Consider the following 6552-nt stretch of genomic DNA (forward strand, 5'->3'; position numbering starts at 1 on the left):
GACTGACTACTCTGGGAGGAGTACTTTAACCCTAAACCATGATTTCCAATGCACAGCAACCAAAGCTCAAATACATTTATGTGTTGCTAAGATACAGTATCTAGTGATTCTAATATGAATAGCATATAAAGCAGGACAACACACAGCAGAGCTTCACCTAAATTACCCAAATTGGAAAAAAATCAACAAACAGTTGAAAAAATTCTTAAGTTGTCTGTAGCCCACAGCGTGACCTTCACTTTATCTCCAGGGGCAAAACTTCTATCACTGGCAATGAGAATTATTCAGACACATGGGGCGGAATCGATCCTTTGGGTTAATTTACAAGCCTACTGTGTTTGAGAGGGACCTAACTTCATTAAGGTGAATATCTGATGTCTTTTTCCTGTCACCTCCCCTTTAATCTGGGTTGTCCTTGGCCATTCTGCATGTAGAGAGAAAAGTACATGCACCATCTTTGCCCAGTTCAGTCACGCAGCAATATTAATATTGTTACTTCCAAGCCCACTTTCTGCTGCTCGGAGAGTTCATTACATTATGTAAGACAGAAGCTGCTGTGCGATATGTAGTTCATGGCCTCTAGGGTCTTGCATCGCAGCAACAGGTATTTAGCCTCTTGTGGTTGCAATGTCAGGTGTGATGGAAGAGCCTGTTAAAGTGCAGCCCGCCCTGCAGTCCTTCACTTCTGGTTCTTTTAAGCATCTGATGCTGCTGCCTTCCAGAACATGGAACTTTCCTAGGATCATTCCATGGGTGAGGGGGAAGGGCCTGAGAACAAAGTGATGATTCCAGGGGTTGTACAGGAAGCAGGTCCCTTTGCCCTGATTCTGTGGCCCTTAGCCTGCCTTGTGGCTCCCTGACACCAGAGCTCTCCTGACATCTTTCCTAGCCCTTGGTATCCCTGGGATCTTCCGTTAAGGTGTTTCCCCAAGTGCAGAAGGGGCATGAAAGAGTTAATACGACTTCAAGGCTCCATTCACTTTGGCTTCCCCCCAGCCCACCCCCGGCTGGGTGGGAGAGGATGTAAGTCTCCCCTGCCACTCCCCCTCCCATCCACAAGTCTCAGATCTTGCAGAGAGATCTCTGCTGGGGTATGGGTGGCAGGGAAAGTGACCCCTCCGACTCTCCCATGTAGGAAGCAGGTATTGTCTGTGGAGAAGCAGCTTTATTTATGTGATGCTGCGGAGGCAACTGGGCCCATGTTGTGAACGGGACTTAAGCAGTAAATAACTCTGGGTTTGCCAAGAAAAAAGCTGGTTGTACAGAATGAAAAGTGAATTCAGCAGCAAAATGCTGTGACATGACATTCTACTGGGGCAGCAATTCACCACGATGAATTCTGTCGCTGTGTGATTCAGCTTAGAAGTGGCATTTATTTCTTCAGTCATAGGGTCATCACCTTTTATCCATATTAGAATATATGGACAACATTTACATTCTGTATTTCTCCTTAGCATAGTAGTACACTGTGTGAAATGATTGAACCTCATGCTCCAGAAGTGTGTAGAGATGACTAAAGAAAGCCACTTCTGAAGCAGACATTCCTAAATTTCTTCATCTTTCTAAAAGCGGTTGATGGCAGCAGTGGAGTGATGAGTTGGCATCTCGAAGCATTCCTTGATGGGTTGGCCCAGTGGTATAGCTCAGACAAAAAGAAAAAAATTAAAGGTAAAGTGTAAATATACCCTAAATAACCAAACTGCCATTTGAAATCCATTGTCAACGAGGTAATCCTCATTACATCCCGCCGCTGCAGTAGATGTTAGCTAACTCACTCCCTGCCCTCTGATGTTTCCCTGAACATAGCTGCATAGACATTGGTACCAACCTGAAAGTGCTCTTATTCCCCAATCAGTTTTAATCAACTAATTTCTTAACAGATAACGTTTTTCTAGTGCTGTCCCTTTCTAAGTAATGAAAAATACTGCATCAAAGAGCTAAGAACGTCTGCTGTTCTTGCTTATAATTAAAGCCATTTTCTAGCAGAGTCCTGGGGTTGGGGTGGGACGGAGGGCTTGTTGGCAGGTCTGGTCAGGTCAGGTCTGACTTCAATATGTCATTTTAAGGGTAAATTTAAGTCTGTCTTTCTTGAATATAATCAAAAGGATTAGAAGTCTCCTCTGCTTTATTCAAAACATTTCTGCTGCTACTTAAGAAAGAAGAGGATGAAAACAAACACTGCACAGTCTCTGGTTACAAGAAAAAACACTTAGGAGGATATCTGTTAACATGGCCAGTGAAGTAACTTCGCTCAGGGACTAAGGTTTTGGATCATGCCTGACGTCCTGATAAGAATCCTACCCCACTGGCTGCGTCACACATTGCAACTATATTGTTGCTGAGAGTGTTAGGAATAGTTTCTTAGGGAGGATGCCCTGAAAAGAGGAAAAACTAGATGGAAGGGGAGAAAGTGACTCCCAACCACAGCAATTATGGTTCAGTGTGTGTTTGAGTCTGGATTTATATGGAAAGCAGAGCTCCACTATTACAGCCTGCTATCACCAGCATGTTCTGCTATGAAAACGTTAAGGAAAACTTAAAGGAAAGGCTGAAGATCCAGGAAGAAGCCATTTTTATGGGAATCATAACTGCTGTCAAATCAGTTGTCAGTTTAAATAACTGTGCTGACATCGTTTATGCTGCAAGGGGAGGCTCTCAGCCAATCAGTATGCACAGGTACAGTCTGACTGTTCCTCCATAAAATCGAACTCTGCTGAATGAGGCAGTGATGAAGACACCACAGCTTCCTCCACAATTCATTACTAGCTGTACATCTGGTGCCTACATTTATGTAACAAGCCTTTAAGTCTGGGCGATATCCTATCCTACTCCATGTAACAAATGGGATGCTCAAGATAATACCATAAAGACCTGCTGCAAAATCAGTGGTGACATCTAGCGATCTTTGATGTCCTACTTTAGACATGTTAAAGGGGCCTGACTTTCAGAGGGTGAGTGTCCAGCGCTTCTGAGACTCAGGCAACATTAAGGCAATTCAAGTTGAGCACCTAAAAAGGGAGACACCCAAAAATTACTAGTCACTTTGGTAAGCTCAGGCCAGAATGTCTGTCCCTGCTCTAGAGTCATAAGGACAGTGCCGGTAGGTGGAGTTCTCACTCCACTCCATACAGAACATACACACGCCTACTCCATTCTGCTGTGCAGCTCGGTAACACCAATAACAAAACATAAACTTTAGCCTTAAGTTTCTTCCTAAACTGGGTGTCACTGCAGGTCCTTCCCTGCCCTGAGAGGGGATTGAGCCTATTTTATATTCTGGTTTGAGCTAACTGAATCCACCTGCCAGCATGATGCAGCAAGAATTACACTCCACCTTCATGCAAGGTTCAAGTACCTGATGATAGAAGTACTCAAAGGATAAGCCATGCATCCCTATGCCGAACCCTAGATCCAGAAAGCATAACACCAAGTCAATGCTCCCTAACAGTCAGGAAAATGTAATCTGTGCACCCCATTCTCTTGGGGCAGCCAGCTTGATTCCGATGCACTCTTCCGGCATTCAGAATCCAGAAACAATTTAACAGCACTACTGCAAGTATTTACCAGGAAATACTGAGGAGAGAGATTGTATGCTTTTGTGGTTCTTAGTTTTATTGCCTTCTTCCTGTAGCTGGATGGATTCTCTCCAGCCTTGTGAAACATACTCATCGGTCCAGATTTGCTGAATCTGCAAAGGAAACCGATTGGTTAATAGTCATAGGCTGGTCTTTCATATTTCTGTAGGCATTTTGTCTCTTTCTGGTTATTGCTGAGCTGACTTTTGCATAGAAACCTCCAATATTATGCAAGACAGACAAGTTGTAATGTCTCTGGTACAGGGTTTCACAGCTATCATTTCCAAATAGTACTTCCCTCCTCACTGCTACTTCCATCTGTGTTAGCTCAGTTCTATCTGTTACTGAGACTTATGGTGATCCCATCTCACAGGCAATCTCTGAGTCAGATGTCTGTGTGCCTGGGGAGTGAGTAGCTAGAAAATAATTAGACTGTTTTACTTCTTGCTTTCAGTCCTTTCTGTAAAAAGAATGTTTAAGGAGATACCCCTAGACTGACCATGCAAAGTGACAACTTTCATTCAAGGCCCTCAAAGAACTTTATAAACAAAAATGAATGTTTACAACACCCTTATGAGTGAGATGAGTGTTACCTCCACTTTATAGCTGGATACACTGATTGCAAACAGAGGCTAAGGCCGCAATCCTACAATAAGTGCCATGTGGGCAGGCTTCCATTAATTGGGCCCAGAGCTCATTTTATGATGATGGCCTCTGATTTACCCAAGCTTACATAGTATGTCAGAATCTGGAGTTCTTATATGAATCTAAGTTCTAAGAATCTATGTTCTTATATGGCTTCCATCACCAGAGTATCTGAGCACCTCGTTATCTTTAGTGTATTTATCCACACAACAGCCCTGTGAGATGGCTCTGCCTTAGGAATTCCTAAGCAGCGAGCAGGCTTGATATATTAATTAAGGCATGCCCCTTGATAAATTAGCTTGATTTGATTGCTTTAATGTCACTGTTTTAGGGTGCACTGGACAGGCCATTCAAAGCTTGTTCAGAATAGTTTGCAGAGAAGAAGCTTCAAGAGAAGCTAGAAACATTTGTGGGATTGTGTTTCAGAACAGAGTTTTGAGGGTTTTTAATATTATAAAATCAGGTTCATCTTTGCACGTCCATGGATATTTATTGATCCCTATCGTGAACAACTTTTCTTATATTCCCTAGAAGCACAGCAGTCATCCTGCTGCTAACCACTGGGGGCACTGATGAACGTAATGCACATGCTGTGACATTCTCTTGGAAAGTTTTATACTTGGATGACTAAAATCTATGGGGTTGACAATTTAAATCTCTCCCTGAATGCACTTTACCTGTTTAGGCTCCCTGTATAGTGTATGTTACTTCTGATGTACCATTTTGTGGGAAAACTAGAAAGGGATTTTACAGTAAATGAGTATACATCATTGCAAAATGATTTGGCAAAAGTTCTGAGGATTTATTTCCCTTTCAAGAGTGAACAGCTGCTGGATAAAATTGACCAAGTTGTTTCTTTTCCTTAATCAAAATAAATTTTATCTAGACCAGAAAAGCCTAATAAGTGACACACACTTACAGATATATGATTAGTATTGGATGAATAATGCAAAAAGTCAGTTTTCAGAGTAGCAGCTGTGTTAGTCTGTATCCGCAAAAAGAACAGGAGTACTTGTGGCACCTTAGAGACTAACAAATTTATTTGAGGATATGCAAAAAGTGAATCTCAAATAAACATGGTTCATTCACTCAGCTCTTATTAATTGGGATCATACAATTCTCTCGTCAAGTAGCTAGATGTTGGCATTTGTTTGTGAATGCCCAAAGTAGCACAGATAATTATTATTCATTGGGAAAACTCAGACCAGAAAAGTGCATCATATGTTCATTGTTTATTGTTCTCTTGTCCTAATAGTTGGTCAACAGGCAGTAATATTCAGGCAGCAGCACTGCAGCAGTGACATTACGTACCATGAATGCTGAATAGCACATAGTGGAAATGGACTGTTTACAAATCCATAGGCTGAAATAATGAATATGTTCATAGCAATCAAGATAGCTTTGTGAATGATTCACAAACAATGGGGGACAAAGAGCTAAAGCTGATGGATAGTTTATTTGCAGCTAATTATCCTACCATTAAAAAGAACCCAGCAATTTCATAGCTGATATAAAGAGTTCATCAGCTCTGTGTAGGAGAGGGGAAAGGGGACTTCAAATCCATTCTCATCCACTTTAAGCCAGAGGCTTTGCGGGGAGGGGTGTTTTTTTCCTCCAAGTGGGGGTAAAAAGGGATAACCTGGAGTGGTTATGGACTACTGAGCATAATGGAGAACCACAAGATGTCCAATATAATTGAGTGTGATGTGGTCTACCTCTTCCATTTCCAAATAAACTATTCAGATTAAGCCATATTTCACATAGAGTCATAGTTCCAAAAGGGCCTACTTGACTTTAGTGCCTACATCACGTTTGACAGTGTGTCTTAAACTCCTAGGGGCCTAAAGTCTCATCCTAGGAGTCTAAGGGGTTGTCTACACTCAAAATGCTACTGTGGCACTGCTGCAGCACTTCAGGGTAGACTACCTATGCCGACTGGAGGGTTCTCCCATCAGTGCAGGTTATCCATCTCTCTGAGAGGCAGTAGCTAGGTCGACAGAAGAATTCTTCTGGTAACCTAGTGCTGTCTACACTGAGGGGTAGATAGGCTTAACTACGCCACTCAGGGGTAGAGGAATTTTTACACCCCTGAGTGACACAGTTAAACTGACTTAATTTTCTAGTGTAGGTCAGGCCTAAGTCATTTTTAAAAATGGAACTTAGGCTCTTAAGTCACTTATGCCCTATTTTTAAAAGGTTACCCTAAGAGTAAGCTCAGACTATAAATTACCTCAGTTGCTCTTGGTCTCTAGAGACCATGTAGATTCCAGTTTATTTGGCTAATGTTCTGTTCCTATTTGGGCAAAGCTTAATTGTATTCAAAGAGCCATAT

General features: G+C 42.1%; 1 long non-coding RNA gene across 1 annotated transcript; it reads right to left on the reverse strand.

Moving 5' to 3' along the window:
* Positions 1-1452: 1452 nt before the first annotated feature.
* On the reverse strand, positions 1453-4303 carry LOC120369850. The gene is made up of 3 exons (XR_005583465.1): positions 4169-4303; positions 3565-3688; positions 1453-1642 (listed from the first exon to the last, which is right to left on the reverse strand). It is a non-coding gene; the product is annotated as an uncharacterized LOC120369850 (long non-coding RNA).
* Between the last annotated feature and the right edge of the window lie 2249 nt (positions 4304-6552).

Source organism: Mauremys reevesii, linkage group 8 (assembly GCF_016161935.1).
Source record: "Mauremys reevesii isolate NIE-2019 linkage group 8, ASM1616193v1, whole genome shotgun sequence".
NCBI lineage: Eukaryota > Metazoa > Chordata > Testudines > Geoemydidae > Mauremys > Mauremys reevesii.